Source organism: Symphalangus syndactylus, chromosome 1 (genome assembly GCF_028878055.3).
Source record: "Symphalangus syndactylus isolate Jambi chromosome 1, NHGRI_mSymSyn1-v2.1_pri, whole genome shotgun sequence".
NCBI lineage: Eukaryota > Metazoa > Chordata > Mammalia > Primates > Hylobatidae > Symphalangus > Symphalangus syndactylus.
The window spans coordinates 64,741,639-64,758,045 of NC_072423.2; the positions used below are offsets into that span (position 1 = coordinate 64,741,639).

Sequence of the window (16,407 nt, forward strand, 5' to 3'; positions counted from 1 at the left end):
CAGTGGTGCCATCTAGGTTCACTGCAATCTCCACCTCCCAGGTTCAAGAGATTCTCGTGCCTTAGCCTCCCAAGTAGCTGGGATCACAGGTGTGTGCCACCACACCTGGCTAATTTTTGTATTTTTAGTAGAGACAGCGTTTCACCATCTTGGCCAGTCTGGTCTCAAACTCATGACCTCAGGTGATCCACCCACCTCATCCTCCTAAAGTGCGGGATTACAGACATGAGCCACCGCGCCCGGCCAGATGCCAGCATTTTAATTTACAGTCATTCTTCACTTTGGAAAGCAACTCCCAGGTGGTCAGCATTCAGTATTGTCCTAAAATGTGGTACTCCTGATCGCCAGTTTAAAATTATTAAGAGATTCTGACAAAGGAACATGACATTTTAATATATGCAAGAATGTTGGCATGTGATGGGAGATATTCCCATCTATCTTTATGTTTATGAAATGAATGACTGTACGGACTTCACGCCAGGCCCTGTGTGAAAGGCCGCAACAAGCTAAACAGAGTTCCTGCCCTCAAGTGCTTCATAGTCTAGCGAGGAAGGCAGGTGTGTAAACAAATTGTTATAATGAGATTGCCATCATATAGGAGAAAAAGCTGGACATAAAATAAGAGCTCTTTATTGCTAAAGTACAAAGGGCAAAGGGGCATGTGGCCCAAGCCAACACAGGGACCTGGTGCCAAGTCGGAGAGTCTGATCTTTATCTAGAAGGTAATGTTGAGCCACTAGTTCTGAAGCTAAGGAGTGACATTATCAAGACTGCATTCTGGAAAGATCTATCTGGCAGCTGTGCTGATGATAGCTTAGTTAAAGAAGATTTGGGAAATAGTAGACCAGCCAAAAGGACATTTCAAACATCTAGATCTGGGGTGTCCAATCTTTTGGCTTCCCTGGGTCACAATGGAAGAAGAATTGTCTTGGGTCACACATAAAATACACTAACACTAGAGATAGTTGATAAGCTTTTAAAAAAATCGCAAAATAATCTCTCTCTCTCTTTTGAGATGGAGTCTCTGTCACCTAGGCTGGAACACAGTGGTGCGATCTTGGCTCACTGCAACCTCCACCTCCTAGTTCAAGTGATTCTCATGCCTCAAACTCCCAAGTAGCTGAGAATACAGGCGCATGCCACTATGCTTGGCTAACTTATAATGTTTTAAGAAAGTTTGCGAATTTGTGTTGGGCCGCATTCAAAACTGTCCTGAGCTGCATGTGGCCCTCAGGCTGCAGGTTGGACAAGCTTTATCTAGATCTAGCTTTATCACAGATGTTGACATTCTGAACCAAAGGGGTGCCAGGAGGGGACAGAAAGCAAAGCACAAATCTAGGAGCTATTTGCAAGCTAGAATCAACGGAGCTTAGGGACTGATCTGATACTGGAGATGCAGGAAAGCAGCATGTTGAGATACTTCTCTGGCTCCTGGCTTGGGTAACAGGGTGGTTGGTGAAATATTACTAAGAGAAGAGATCAAGACAAAAAGCAGTTTGAGGTGGGGAGATGAAGTGCAAGAAGGAGAAGAATGAATTCTGATTTGGATATGATGAATTTGAGAAGCTGAGAGTCCCATCAGTGGAAGGCCTGGGAGGCAGCTAGATATTCAAGCCTGCAAGAAACAAAATTGGGGCCAGGAGGACTAAATTACTGCATGACCTTCAGCAAGTGTCTCAGCCTCAGAGTCTTTACCTAAAAAACGGAACAGCAGATTTGTGTATGACTCTAGGATGCACAGAAACTGGGGGGTACCGGGGAATGCCTAGTCCTGAGGTTTCCATCACATAAGACAGGGTCCCAGGCCCACCAAAAGCTTCAGCCATATCTTTCACCAGAAAGAGCTGCAAATGCTCGTTCCAAGCCCCCAAAGCGGGACTGAAGATAACTCACCAAAGCAGTGCTCACTCAGCCCTGATGGTATCGCTGAATCTCAAAGTCAGCTCCTGCTCAGGCACCATCTTTAAAGAGCCAAACCATGAGACCCAGGCTTGGTGGGGGTCGTTCCTCTCAGCAGCCCGCAGTGGGCACCATTTAGACGAGGAATAGGGGTGGGCTCTCAAGACACCTTCTATGGAGCCAGAGCCTCTCAGCAGCCCCCCCTCCATGCCTCATCCCCTCCTGGCTAACACGGTGAAACCCTGTCTCTACTAAAAATACAAAAAATTAGCCAGGCGTGGTGGTGGGCTCCTGTAGTCCCACCTACTCGGGAGGCTGAGGCAGGAGAATGGTGTGAACCCGGGAGCAGAGCTTGCAGTGAGTGGAGATCGTGCCACTGCACTCCAGCTTGGGCGACAGAGTGAGACTCTGTCTCAAAAAAAAAAAAAAAAGTATTGGAAGTTTTAAGATGCCTTTATGTTTCAAGTAACAGTATTAGAACAACTGAATATTCCTATGCCAAGAAATAAAATAAAATTAACTTTGACTTATACCTTCCATCATATAAAACAATTAACTTGGAAAGAATCACAAACCTAAATGTAAGTCTTAAAACTACAAAATTTCAAAAATAAAACACTGGGGAAAATCTCTGTGATCTTGGGATAGGCAAAAAATTCTAAGATAGAACACAAAAAGCACAAACTTTTTTTTTTTTAGACAGGTTCTCATTCTGTCATCCAGGCTCTAGAGTGCAGTGGCGTAATCAGAACTCACTGCAGCCTCAATCTCCCAGGCTCACACTATTCTCTTACCTCAGCCTCCCAAGTAGCTGGGACTACAGATGTGAGCCACCATATCTGGCTAATTCTTTTTTTTTTTTTTTTTTTTTTGGAAATATGGGGCCTCATTATGTTACCTAGGTTTGTCTCAAACTCTTGGGCTCAAGCAATCCTCCTGCCTCAGCTTTCCAAAGTGCTGGGATTACAGACATAAGCCACCATGCCCAGCCATATTTTTTAAAGTCCATAAATTGAACTTTACCAAAATTGAAAACATTTGCTCTCCTGAAGATGCACTTAAGAAAATAAAAAGTCAAGTCATAGACTGGGATAAAGTATTTGTAAAAGTTCACCTGATAAAGGATAATATCCAAAATCTATAAAGAATTCTCACACTTAGAAATTAGAAAGTAAAAAATGAACAAAAAGAAAATAAATCTGGCCAGTGAGGTGGCTCACACCTGTAATCCCAGCACTTTGGGAGGCTGAGGCGGGTGGATCACTTGAGGTCAGGAGTTCAAGACCAGCCTGGCCAACGTGGTGAAACCCGGTCTCTACTAAAAATATAAAAATTAGCCAGGCGTGGTGGCAGGTGCCTGTAATCCCAGCTACTTGGGAGGCTGAGGCAGGAGAATGGCTTGAACCCGGGAAGTGGAGGTTGCAGTGAGCCGAGATCGAGCCACTGCACTCCAGCCTGGGGGCCACAGCAAGACTCCATCTCAAAAAAAAAAAAAAAGAATTCTCAATAATAAGAAAACAAACAACTCGATTAAAAATGGGTATTTGAATAGACATTTCACCAAGGAAAAGATATGGATGTCAAATGAGCACATTAAAAGACGTTCAGCATCAGTAGTCAGTAGTCACTGCACACTTATATGGGTGACTAAACCAAAGAAAGAAAAGAAAATCAACCCTGTCAATATCGAGTGCTGGTGAGAATGCAAAGCACTGGAATTCTCACACATCAATGGTGGGAATGCAAAATGGCCCAGCCACTTTGAAAAATCATTTGTTATTTTCTTTTTTCTTTTGTTTTTTTGTTGTTGTTGTTGTTGATCATTTTTTTGCAGATTGATGCTCCTTTCTCTTTCCCATTGAGCACCCTTCTAGCTTCAACAGGGCAGAACTCTTCCCCAGATGTGTGTAACTTATGTCTGAATATCGGGGAGTAGCTGAAGGATACAGAATTTCTTCCAAATATCACATCTCTAGATTCTAGGAGCAAGCAGAAAGCCAGTAACCTCGCTCTGTTTGTTATAGGTGGAGGATCTTCCTGTGGTTCCCCTCATTTCCTCATGTGTGTTTTGGAATAGATTCAACATTCTCTCGTTTTTTATTTTTATGTATTATTATTATTTTTGAGACAGAGTTTGGCTGTGTCGCCCAGGCGGGAGTGCAGTGGCATGATATTGGCTTATATATCTCGGCTCACTGCAACCTCCGCCTCCCAGATTCAAGTGATTCTCCTGCCTCAGCCTCCCAAGCAGCTGGAATTACAGGCGGGTGCCAACGTACCCAGCTAATTTTTATATTTTTAGTAGAAACAAGGTTTCATCATGCTGGCCAGGTTGATCTTTAACTCTTGACCTCAAGTGATCAGCCCACCTCAGCCTCCCAAAGTGCTGGGATTACAGGTATGAGCCACCACGCCCAGCCTTCTCCTGTTGTTGTTGTTGTTGTTGTTGTTGTTGTTGTTGTTGTTGTTGTTGTTGTTTGAGAGGACCAGTGTGAAGACACTGGAGAAGATGGTTCTTCAACAAAAACCGATTAACTTTATGTAAAGTAAGTTATATCTCAATAAACTTGTCTTAAGAAAAATAACACACCAAAAGAAAATCATTTTTATGGGATTTCTCCTTTCACTTCTAAGATAATGTGTTTATATACATTGTTCACCAAGCTGGCTCCATCATTTGGATCAGTCAGCTTTATGCTCTTCTTTGCATGACAGGATGGACAAAGTAAGAATGGAAGTCTGAGAGATGAACTCCACACAACCCTAATTAGAGTTCATTTTTCTTAGGTGTGTGCCTCACCTCAGTCAATCATTTTATCTCACACACACATACACACTCAACACACACCCCACAGAGGCTTTGCATCCACCAGCCCCTCGTGCACTGCTGTTGGAGATGTAAATGGGTATAGGCTCTGGTGGATGGGTAATTTGTATGAAAAACACTACAAATGCTCAAATATACTTACCCAGAATTTTTTTTTAATAGAGTCTTGCTCTGTTGCCCAAGCTGGAGTGCAGTGGTGCAATGTTGGCTCACTGCAGCCTCCACTTCCCAGGTTCAAGCAATTCTCCTGCCTCAGCCTCCTGAGTAGCTGGGATTACAGGCACACAACAGCATGCTTGGCTAATTTTCTGTATTTTTAGTAAGGACAGCGTTTCACAATGTTGCCCAGGCTGGTCTCAAACTCCTGACCTCAAGTGATTCATCCGCCTCGGCCTCCCAAAGTGCTGGGATTACAGGTGTGAGCCACCATGCTTGGCTTCACCCAGAAATTTAACTTTATTTTAGGGAACTAGCAAGTGCATAGGAAATAATAGTAAATATAGTAAAAAAAACTGTGATTTATAATGGCATCAAAGTGCCTAAACGCACAGACTCAAGCTAGACTGCCTGGTTTGGATCCAGCTCTACCACTTACTTGCTGTGTGCCCTTGAGGTAAGTTACCACACCTCTCTGTGCCAGTTTTGTTATCTGTGAAATGGAGACAATAATAGTACCTACATCTTAGGTTTGTTAAGGAGTTAAATGAGATGCTTTATGTAAAGCAATCAGCACAGTTCCTGGCCCATAGTACGGCTTTAAGAAATACTGGCTATTGTTATGGGTTGAATTGTGTCCCCTGCCCAAAAAACTCATATATTGAAGCCCTGTCCCCAGTACCTCAGAATGTGACTGTATTTGAAGACAGGGTGATTAAAGAGGTAATTCAGACTGGTCGCAGTGGCTCATGCCTGTTATCCCAGCATTTTGGGAGGCCGAGGCGGGTGGATCACCTGAGGTCAGGAGTTCAAGACCAGCCTGGCCAACATGATGAAACCCTGTCTCTACTACAAAAATTAGTCAGGCGTGGTGTTGGGCACCTGTAATCCCAGCTACTTGGGAGGCTGAGGTAGGAGAATCCCTTGAACCTGGGAGGCGGAAGTTGTAGTGAGCCAAGATTGAGCCACTCCAGCCTGGGAAACAAAGTAAGACTCCATCTCAAAAAAAAAAAAGAGGTAATTCAGTCAAAATGAGTGCATTAAGGTGGGCTCAATCCAATATGACTGATGTCCTTATAAGAAGAAATTAGGACGCAGACAGGCACAGAGGGAAGACCATGTGAGGACACAGGAGAAGACGGCCATCTGTACGCCCAGGAGAGAGGCCTCGGGAGAAATGAAATCTGCTGACACCTTGATCTTGGACTTCCAGCATCTGGACTGTGAGGAAATAAATTTCTGTTAATTTCAGTCACCCCATCTGTGGTATTTTGTTATGGCAGCCCTAGCAAACCAATACAGCAATTAAATTACCAAATAGGGCAATTGGTTAAATAGATTTTGGTACAATCACAATGGAATACTATATACAGCCATTCAAAACAATGCTCCTGGTATGTATGTACTGATCCATAATGAATGAAATATCATTAGAGTGAGGAAAACAGGCTACCAATATGCATAGAATAACACCTTTTCGTTTATGTGTGTGTGTGCATGTGAAATGCGGAAAGCATGACTATCTGCGAGAAAGAGGATTATTTCAGATTTCTTTTTTTATTGTTCATTTTTATAGAGACAGGGTCTCACTATGTTGCCCAGGCTGGTTGCAAACTCCTGGACTGAAGTGATCCGCCTGCCTCTGCCTCCCAAAGGGCTGGGATTACAGGCATGAGCCACCGCACCTAGCTGTGCAAGACATTTAGATTTGCCCCTAAGATTAATGACTTCACAAAGCGTTTGCCAGGAACTCTTCAAAGCTGGAAACAGAAGCCCTGGAGCATTAAATATAAATAAATACTTAGTCCATTGGTTTCTTCCTTGCTTTTCAAAAGGCAATTTACTTCCTGGATTATCATTACAGTAGTCTGTTCTCCGGAAACCAGGATTGTTCAAGTGCCACAGATCAGGGTTGGGGCAAAAGAAAAAAAAATCTCAAGATTACCCTGTTATAATTCCACTGTGCTTGCTGTTTCCTTGTGTTGAGCCTGTGTCTGGAAAAGCCAAGGCATAAGGCATTCTTGTTGTGCGTGTTCCCCCAAAGGCATGCAGGTTTGGGCTGCAGACCCGGATTCTTCTCTCTTTGAGATTTACTAATTCCATTTGGAGAAAAAGTTGTTTCATTACACTAAAAAGAAAGCAGTTGCACCGGTCACTAAGGTAGGGATTCACATCAACAAATATTTAATGAGCTTCTAGAATTTGCCAGAAACTGTATCAATGCTAGGGAAAGGCCAGGCCCAGTGGCTCACGCCTGTAATCCAAGCACTTTGGGAGGCTGAGGTGGGACCACCACTTGAGCCCAGGAGTTTGAGACCAGCCTGGGCAACATAGCAAGATCCTGTCTCTACAGAAGAAAATATTAGCCAGGCATGGTGGTGCATGCCTGAAGTCCCAGCTACTTGGGAGGATCTCTTGAGCCCAGGAGGACGAGGCTGCAGTGAGCCATGTTTATGCCACTGCATTCCAGCCTGGGCAACAGAGTGAGACTCTGTCAAAAAAAAAAAAAAAAAAAAGCTAGGGAGAATACCAAAATAACTTAAGACCTGGTGCCACTGTCAACAAATTTGCAATCTATTGTGCAGACAAACATGTAAACAACAATATAAGATAAAGGAAATAGCTGTCTCAGCAGTGTGGGTTTTTAACTGAGGCCACGGTATGGGCCCCTGTTCTGTGACCAGCAAATATTATAGGCAAAGTGTGCATGTGCAGGCCTGGAGCTCTGCCTGGAGGTGGGGGCACATGTGTTTTTCAGTTCTCAAAGGGTGGTGGCACCCACAGGCAAGAGACTACAGAAATAGGTTGGGAGACATATTCTAATCACTTCCATTTCCCCAGCAGCATCTTGCAAGTGAAGTGAAGAATCCTGCGGCAGGAGCGTAAGGGCTGGAGGACAGTGGGGCATTGTTCGATTCCATCTGAAACGGGTTCTTCCACTTCTTTTTCAGTTTCCTCACATTATCCCTTTCTACTTCCCCAGAGCGTTAGGTCTCAAGCTCCCGGCAAAGTGCCTGTGTTCATGTTGAAAGACTTTGGGGGCTTTTTAAAAAGTATTTCAGACTCCCCTGGCAACATGACTGCAGCTGGGAACAGGCTCATTTGCCTATCCTGGATTTGGTATTTCTCACGGAATTTTGACCAATAAGAAAAATATATTCCCAGAATCACAGAAGTTTGTCTGCAATTTTAAGGTGGTTTTTCTTACCCCAAAAAGTACTGTTGAAAACTCTAAGTAGACTTTAGGAAGTGATACTGGAATTACCCTAACCATGGAGAGGTCCATTCTCCCAATCCTAAATGGCAAATGTTGGTGACAGATTCATGTTATGATCCAATTGGCTAAGACAGGAGGCACATCACAGCCCAGGAATATTCACTGGGGGCTATGAGTACAAAGGAAAACTCCTGACCTTCAAAGTGTGGCAAAAACTGGTCTTCCCATCTCATTAACTCTATTTTCATTCTCCTTTCAGCTTTTCTTGGAGATTTTCCATGCTATTTCATCTACCAAGAATGCTTTTTCTCTTTTTTCAGCCAACCTGTAATCTGTTCTTCCTTCAAAATCTGACTCATAATGGTCACTCAGCAAACACCTAAATCATGCCTACCCGCCTCCGATCACTCCCCTACTTACATTCCTTGAAGGCTCACTCACTCCAAATTCACCACAGGTAGTGATTCACACATGTCATTCATTCAAAACACATTTATTTAGCACATATCATGTGCTATGCACTGAAGCAAGAAATTTTATTTAAATTCTACCCCAGTCTTGTTATGACTGTTTGACAGATGAGAAAACTGAAACTCACAAAGGGCAGAAAAAGTGTCTATTTAATGAACTCCTAGAATTTGCCAGAAGCTGTGTCAAAGCTAGGGTAGAAAAATTGTCTAAAGTTCAGACTCTGAAACCCACCCAAATCTAGTTGTAAATGTCAGCAACTGCACAGCAATTATTAGATGCTGCGCTGGTTAAGTGCTTCATCTGTATTCCTTTAATCTTTATAAGAATCCTATGAGAGAGATACTGTTATTATCCCCATTTTATAGACAAATAAACTAAGGAGGAGAGATTAAATGGACAAGGTCACACAGCTAATACCAGGAGAGCTGTGATTTAAACCCAGGCTGTCTGGCTTCAGAGTTTATGCTCTTAGCCACTGCTGCCTTTGAAGATACAATTTCAAAGTTCATCCTTATTCCTCTGAAGCACAGTACTAATTTTCACTCCATTTGTTGCTTGTCAGTTAATAAAGTCCTTTTAACGCATGTTTGCTTTGTCTCCCCAACAAAATCACAAGTCTGTTCATTGATTCATTCCTTTAACAAGCAATATTAAAAGTCCACAGTTGTCCAGAGCTTCGGGAGCGGGTGTGGGGTGTGGGGGTCACATGCTGTGCCAACTATTTCCTTAAGGTTTATACCACTCCTCTACATGCTAGGACCTCCCACAAAACTCAGCAGAGTCTGAGCAACAGCAGGCCCTTAGAAAATGTTGTAACTGGGACAGGCATGGTGGCTCATGCCTATAATCCCAGCACTTTGGGAGGCTGAGGTGGGAGGATCATCTGAGGTCAGGAGTTCGAGAACAGCCTGGCCAACACGGTGAAACCTCGTCTCTACAAAAATACAAAAATTAGCCAGGCATGATGATGGGTGCCTGTAATCCCAGCTACTGGGGAGGCTGAGGTGGGGGAATCGCTTGAACTCAGGAGGCAGAGGTTGCAGTGAGCCGAGATCGTGCCATTGCACTCCAGCCTGGGCAACAGAGAGAGACTCTGTCTCAAAAATAAATAAATAAATAAATAAATAATGCATTTGCTATTCCAAGACCAAAGAGAGTCTAATTCAGCTCCCCTTGGAGAAATTACATTTTTTTCTTGATGGATTTCTGCTACTAAACCACAATTTTCATTTTGTCTCTCTAGGGAAAAAAACAAAAGGTCTCCATATTTTGAACCATATTAGTCCAAGCTTCCATGCCAGAGAACTAGAACTTCCACAGTTGGACAACTGTACTCATGCAGCCTCATCTTCTAGAACCCCTCGATATGGACCATGAGGTTGTTCATTCATTTGTTTATTCATTCACTCAACAAATATTTACAGGGTTCTCCCCACTGTGCCAGGCACAGTTCCAGGCACTAGAGATACAGCAGTGATCAAAACAGATAAAGTCCTTGCCCTCATGGAGCTTCTATTCTAGTTGCGGGAGACAGACAATAATCACATAAATACTGCAATATGTAAGAAGGTGATGAACGCTGTGAAGATCAAGCAGAGAGAAGGTGGTGGAGTTGCTGGTTTAGGTAGGGAAATCAGGGCTCCCCATGAGAAGGTGACACTTGAGCAGAAATCCAAAAAGCAGGTGGGAGTCAGACCTGTGCAAATCTTTGGGAAGAACATTCAGGCACCAGCAATAGTTTCAAAGGCCCCGAGGCAGGAGGGTGCCTGGCCTGCTGAGGGGGATGTAGGAAGAAGTGCAGCTGGCACCGTGCAGGCTTGGGGAAGGTGGTGGAGACAAGATCTGAAACGGGCCCTGTGGAGCCTACAGGCCACTGAAAGGTCTTGGAGTTGACTTTGAGTGAGACGAGAAGCGTTTAGAGGGGTCGAAGCAGAGGGTAGCCTGCCATGACCAGGCTATAAACTGGCCTTCAGCTGGTCTCTTCTTCTCAGCTCCAGAGATCTAGAGAATTCCTCTTTTTTACCCATCCAGATGGAGGTCATCCCTTTTTCCTTCCTAGTTCATGCCAATCTTTCCCTTTTCTGAGCTCCTAGTGATGAACAGTTCAGTCAATGGTCATTTCCCTTCTGAAATCCCCTAACGATCATGAACTCCTTGTGGGCAGGAACCCATCTTGTCATCTCTGGCCATTCAGTAGACAATCCCTCCCACATAGTGCCCAGAGGTTGTCAGCCACTGCCTGCAATAGGACTGCAATAGGACTGCAATGGTCCTGTTGAAAAGTTCCTCTGTTATTGCCCTGAAAGCCACATCCCTACAACTCTCACACTTCATCCTAGTTTTGGCCTCAGAGCTACACAGGTGTGTCTGTGTCCTCTTCTGCATGGCAGCACCTGGAAGCTGCTGTCATATCCTTCTTTCATGTGTGCACTCTTCCTAGCTCCCTCAATAAGCGGATAACTTCCACACGAGGTCCCAGGCTAGACCTGTCTCCCAGGCCCCAGGAGACAGCTTCATTGGGATCCCACCACTCCTCGCCACCATCACACCCGAAGTCAGGCTCACCCACCTCTTCCTCCCCAGCTTCTTTATTTTGGTAAAAGGCTTCATCTAGTCACCCCTGGGGGCATCCGCAGCAGCTCCACACTCCCGTCCTTCCACTCCCCACGTATCCTCTGTCCACCCCCTTCTCTCAGCTCTCACTGCTGCTGACTTGGAGGAGGCCTTCCCCAAGTCTCCTCTCCGAGGTCCAACATGATCTCTGTACCTGGTATCTTGCAGCTGCCAAGTTAATCCTCACCTCTGCTCCTTAGGTGATATCTCTAGCAGGAAAATCTGTTATTATTATCCTGCTTAAAGCCCTTCAGTGGCTCCCCATTGCCTTCAGAATAAAGTCCTGACTCTCTAGTTTGGGAAAATAATGTCTTGAGGACCCCCAAACTCCGATTATTTAGAATTAGGAATCAGCATCTCAACAGAGTAAAACACTGAGTGAAACTAAAGAAAGGAAACTATTGAGGGGAAACTCACAAACACCCTGCACTGAGGTTGAAAAGTACAAGCTTATGTAGAACAGAATAAGGATCAGTTGGTTTAATAGCTATTCCTAATAGCTATTTTGGGAAAAACTCACAAACGCCCTACACTGAGGTTGAAAAGTACAAGCTTATGTAGAACAGAATAAGGATTAGTTGGTTTAATAGCTATTCCTGAAAAAACAAGCAACCCACTTACCCTAGGGGTTTCTGACAACTGTAAACTCACTATGTGACAACAGGGTGACATCACCATCCACACAAATAGCAACTGCCTCCTCTGTCCTACTGTGTAGACGAGATGTTGGCATCCTGGAGTTTTCTTTTTTCTTTTTGAGACGGAGTCTCATTCTGTCACCCAGGCTGGAGTGCAGTGGCGCGAGCTAGGCTCACTGCAAGCTCCGCCTCTCGGGTTCACGCCATTCTCCTGCCTCAGCCTCCCTAGTAGCTGGGACTACAGGTGCCCACCACCACGCCCAGCTAATTTTTTTGTATTTTTTAGTAGAGACGGGGTTTCACCATGTTAGCCAGGATGGTCTTGATCTCCTGACTTCATGATCCACTCGCCTCAGCCTCCCAAAGTGCTGGGATTATAGGCATGAGCCATTGCGCCCAGCCAGCATCCTAGAGTTTTCTCAGAGGAGGGTAGTCAAGACAGTGAGGGTCTGCAAACCTAGCCAAGTAGAAGACTTTTTTTTTTTTTTTTTGAGACGGAGTCTCGCTCTGTAGCCCAGGCTGGGGTGCAGTGGCTCGATCTCTGCTCACTGCAACCTCCACCTCCTGGGTTCAAGCGATTCTCCTGCCTCAGCCTCCTGAGTAGCTGGGATTACAGGCTCCTGCCACCACACCTGGCTAATTTTTGTATTTTTAGTAGAGGCAGGGTTTCACCATGTTGGCCAGGCTGGTCTCAATCTCCTGACCTCAGATGATCCGCCCACCTCAGCCTCCCAAAGTGCTAGGATTACAGGCGTGAGCCCAGTAATAGTTCAGGCACCAGCGTGAACTTCTAATAGTTCAGGCGTGAGCCCAGCGAGAACTTCTAATTCATTCGAATTCTGTTCAATCCAGCTGAAATGTATCACTGGCCATCCATGCCACAATCTAGATCACAGACATGTATCACGACACCTAGAGAGCTTCAAGCTCATCCCCTGCCCTAGGATTCTAGACTCCCTATACGCTGTCTGCCTTTTCCCCATTTTCCACATCACTGATCTCTTTCTAACATGCTATGTAATTTCTTTATTTATTGTTTATTAGCTGTCTTCTCCTGCTGGTTTGTCACCTCCACAAAGCAGGTATCTTTCTTGGTTTTGCTCATTGATGGATACCAAGTGCCTGCAACAGTATCTGGTACACAGTAGGTACTCAATATGTAAGTGATAAATATAATTTGTATATAAATGAGACTATATGAATGATAGTCTCATGGAGATACATATAGAATTCTGTCCACCAATTGTACTAGTGCTCCCTTTCAGCAAAACGGAAAAATGTGCCTTCCATATTTTTACCCAAGTTGTTTATTAAGGTATTGAAAGGTGTAGGGCTATAGGTACACTGACACAGGTGCTCCAAGAAGTAGGTACAAGGATATTCATGGGGTCAACATTGAACATAGCAAAATACCATATGCATCTGTTGGTCAATAGAGGCCTGGTAAGCCCAGGTTATAGACTGTCATGCAGTCTTTTATTTTTATTTTTATTTTTGAGACAGAGTCTCACTCTGTTGCCCAGACTGGAATGCAGTGGTGTGATCTCGGCTCACTGCAACCTCTGCCTCCCGGGTACATATGATTCTCGTGCCTCAGCTTCCCAAGTAGCTGGGATTACAGGTGTGTGCCACCACGTCTGGCTAATTTTTGCATTTTCAGTAGAGACAAAAATACACCATTTTGGCCAGGCTGGTCTTGAACTCCTGGTCTCAAGTGATTTACCCACCTCAGCTTCTCAAAGTGCTGGAATTACAGGCATGAGCCACAGCATCCAGCTTATGCAGTCAATTTTTTAAAAGAATGAGGCAAATCTCCAGGTACTAATTTAAAACGATCTCCAAGACGTATCACTAGATTGAAAAGTAGAAAACTCATAACAGCATTTATAATACTTTCATTTGTGTTTTTTAAAGTATCCTGAAGGAGTTTAAATATCAGCCTTTCCCCTACTTCTACTTTTTGTTTTGGTTTCTTGCTGTGGCCTTGGTGGGTACATTAATATGGTGGGTCTGCTTAGGAATAATTGGTCAAACAAACATTACCTGAGCACCCACTATCTGCCAAGGAGGAGCTAGAATCTAATATGTTATTTCCTTTAGTCCTTCGACATAGTGGTTACTGTTCTTATTTCACAGCTGAAGAAATTGAGACTCACTGAATTTCAGTGCTCAGGATCACACAACAACTAGATTTTACCTGACCCAGTGGCAATATGCTCTTTCCCTTCCAGGCCAGCACCTCTGTCAAGGGCAGGGTTTGCCTGTGCATTCCTCTGCTTCTCCTCCTGGTACACAGACGATGCAGGGGCTTCACAGAGGCCACATGATCTTCCAGACGCTCTGGCTTCCTGGCTTTGGGAAGCCTGGCCATCTCATCCCTTCTCCCCTGCAGAGGTGTGGAATGACAAGGTATTGTCACAGCCCTGTCAGAGAGCAGGAGCTGGCAGGCCTGTCTCTCACCTGCCCAAGAAACAGACACTTACAGACACTCACAGTCTGCCTGCCCAGGTGGGGGACGGGGGCCAGATTGGTCCCACAGCCTCTCCACCAGCCGCTGCTTTTCCTCTTAGGAGCTGCAGGGAGGAGAGAAGCGCAGCCCATCAGGACAGCTGCAGTATCAAAGAAAGCTCTGTTATGTCTAAGACAGAAGGCCAGTAAAAATTTAGTTAATTTTATCATTTTGGGTAATTCAACAGTTTTAATGAAAAGAAGGGACCTTGAAGCGGATGGCGTCACAGATAAGGGAGTGTGGAAAGCGGCAGCAGATGGGTGACCTTGTTCTGCTTATTAACTCCTTTCCTTCCCAGCTGCCCTTCCATGCCCCCTCCCTGATTTCATTTTCTAGTCCAAGGTTTTAACAGTAGGAGGGGAAGGAATAATTAGCACAGCCAAACCTTGGGAAAATGCTGCTTCAGGGCAATCCACATGTGCCCAGTGGAGCCGCGGCCTTCAAGCAGGGCCCGGCTGGACACTTCCCAAAGCCAGGCCTGCATCCACGTGGGGAAGAAGGCAGCCAGCCACGCACCCACAGGGACAGGAGGCTAAGGCCATCTGCAGGGCCAGCCTGGTTGTCTGGGCTGAGGCACTCCAGGAGGTATTGATCCAGGTGGCTCAGGAAGTAGGAGAACATTGCTAATTCTCACCCACGCTAATTCAATCTCATTCAACAAACACTGATTGACTGCTTGTTCTGGATCAAACCCTGTACTAGGAGCTGGGGGATTTGAAGAGGAGTTAGACGTGATCCACTAAGGAACTAACTTGTGATTGTTTTAGTAGACAGAGCCCAATGGGTAGCCTACCCAAGGACCAGGAAGAAGCTACTGGAATAGACTAAGACTAAGAAATGGGGTTGGGCGCCATGGCTAACACCTACCAGCACCTTAGGAGGCCAGTGTGGGCAGATGGTTTGAGCCTAAGAATTCGAGACCAGCCTGGACAACATGGCAAAACCCCATCTCTACAAAAAAAAAAAAAAAAAAATACAAAAATTAGCCAGATGTGGTGGCTTGTGCCTATAGTCCCAGCTAGTGGGAAGGCTTAGGTGGGAGAATCTTTGGAGCCCAGGAGGTGGAGGTTGGAGTGAACTGAGACCATGCTGCTGCATTCCAGGCTCAGTGACAGAGAGATACCTTGTCTCGGAAAAAAAAAAAAAAAAAACCCACAGAAATAGGCCCAAGATCCCAAACCACAGGGACCATTTGGCCCTCAGAAGCCCAAGATCTACTCAGAAACATGGGAGTCACAGCCAGGGGAGAATGTCAAGAGGCCATGGAGAGTCCAAGGCAGTTCCACATGGTAAAGATTCTATTACATTGTTCCCCACGGCCATTTGTATTTCTTGTACTATCTATCCTGATTTTTGGTTTGAAAATATATCTTCCTGAATTGGATGTCATGTGACTGTGAGTGTGTGTGTGTGTATTGTTAATACGCTTGAAAACCTCCCACCTCTAACCAGTCCTGTCTCTGACTTACCCCCTGAGAGGTTTATCCACCACACTTTCCACTAATTTCATCCATCTAGTTGGAAACCTACTGTGGATGTGTAAAGTTGTGAGGGTTCTACACCTGACATATTTAAAAAATGAAACAACTCACTGGCTTATATGTAAGGGGATTATGAAGTACATTAAGTGTTTTGTTTTGTTTTGTTGTGTTGTGTTTCAGCCAGGAGCTCATGCCTGTAATCCCAACACTTTGGAAGGCTGAAGCGGGCAGATCACTTGAGGCCAGGAGCTGGAGACCAGCATGGGCAACATCATAAGACCCGCCCACCCATCTCTACAAAAAAAAAAAAATATATATATATATAAGAAAATATATAAAAATACATATTAAAATATATATAGGAAAATATATATAAATATATATATATATATATAAAAAAGCCGGGCATGGTGGCATGTGCCTGTAGTCTCAGCTACTTGGCAGGCTGAGGTGGGAGGATCGCTTGAGCCGGGGAATTCAAGGCTGTAGTGATCTATGACCATACTCCTACACTCCAGCTGGGCAACAGAGCAAGACCCAGTCTCATTTAAAAAAAAAAAAAAGTATATTCTTTCAAAAATAATCATATCCCACCA

The 16,407-nt window shown here is 44.7% G+C and overlaps 1 long non-coding RNA gene across 1 annotated transcript in view; it reads right to left on the reverse strand.

Annotated features, from left to right (window-relative positions):
* Window positions 1–1,503: 1,503 nt before the first annotated feature.
* LOC129459594 (uncharacterized) overlaps window positions 1,504–16,407 on the reverse strand; it is a 143,180-nt gene continuing 128,276 nt past the window's right edge. Inside the window, exon 4 of the long non-coding RNA XR_008650009.2 lies at window positions 1,504–1,615. This is a non-coding gene — a long non-coding RNA (uncharacterized lncRNA). The remainder of the gene's footprint in view (window positions 1,616–16,407) is intronic.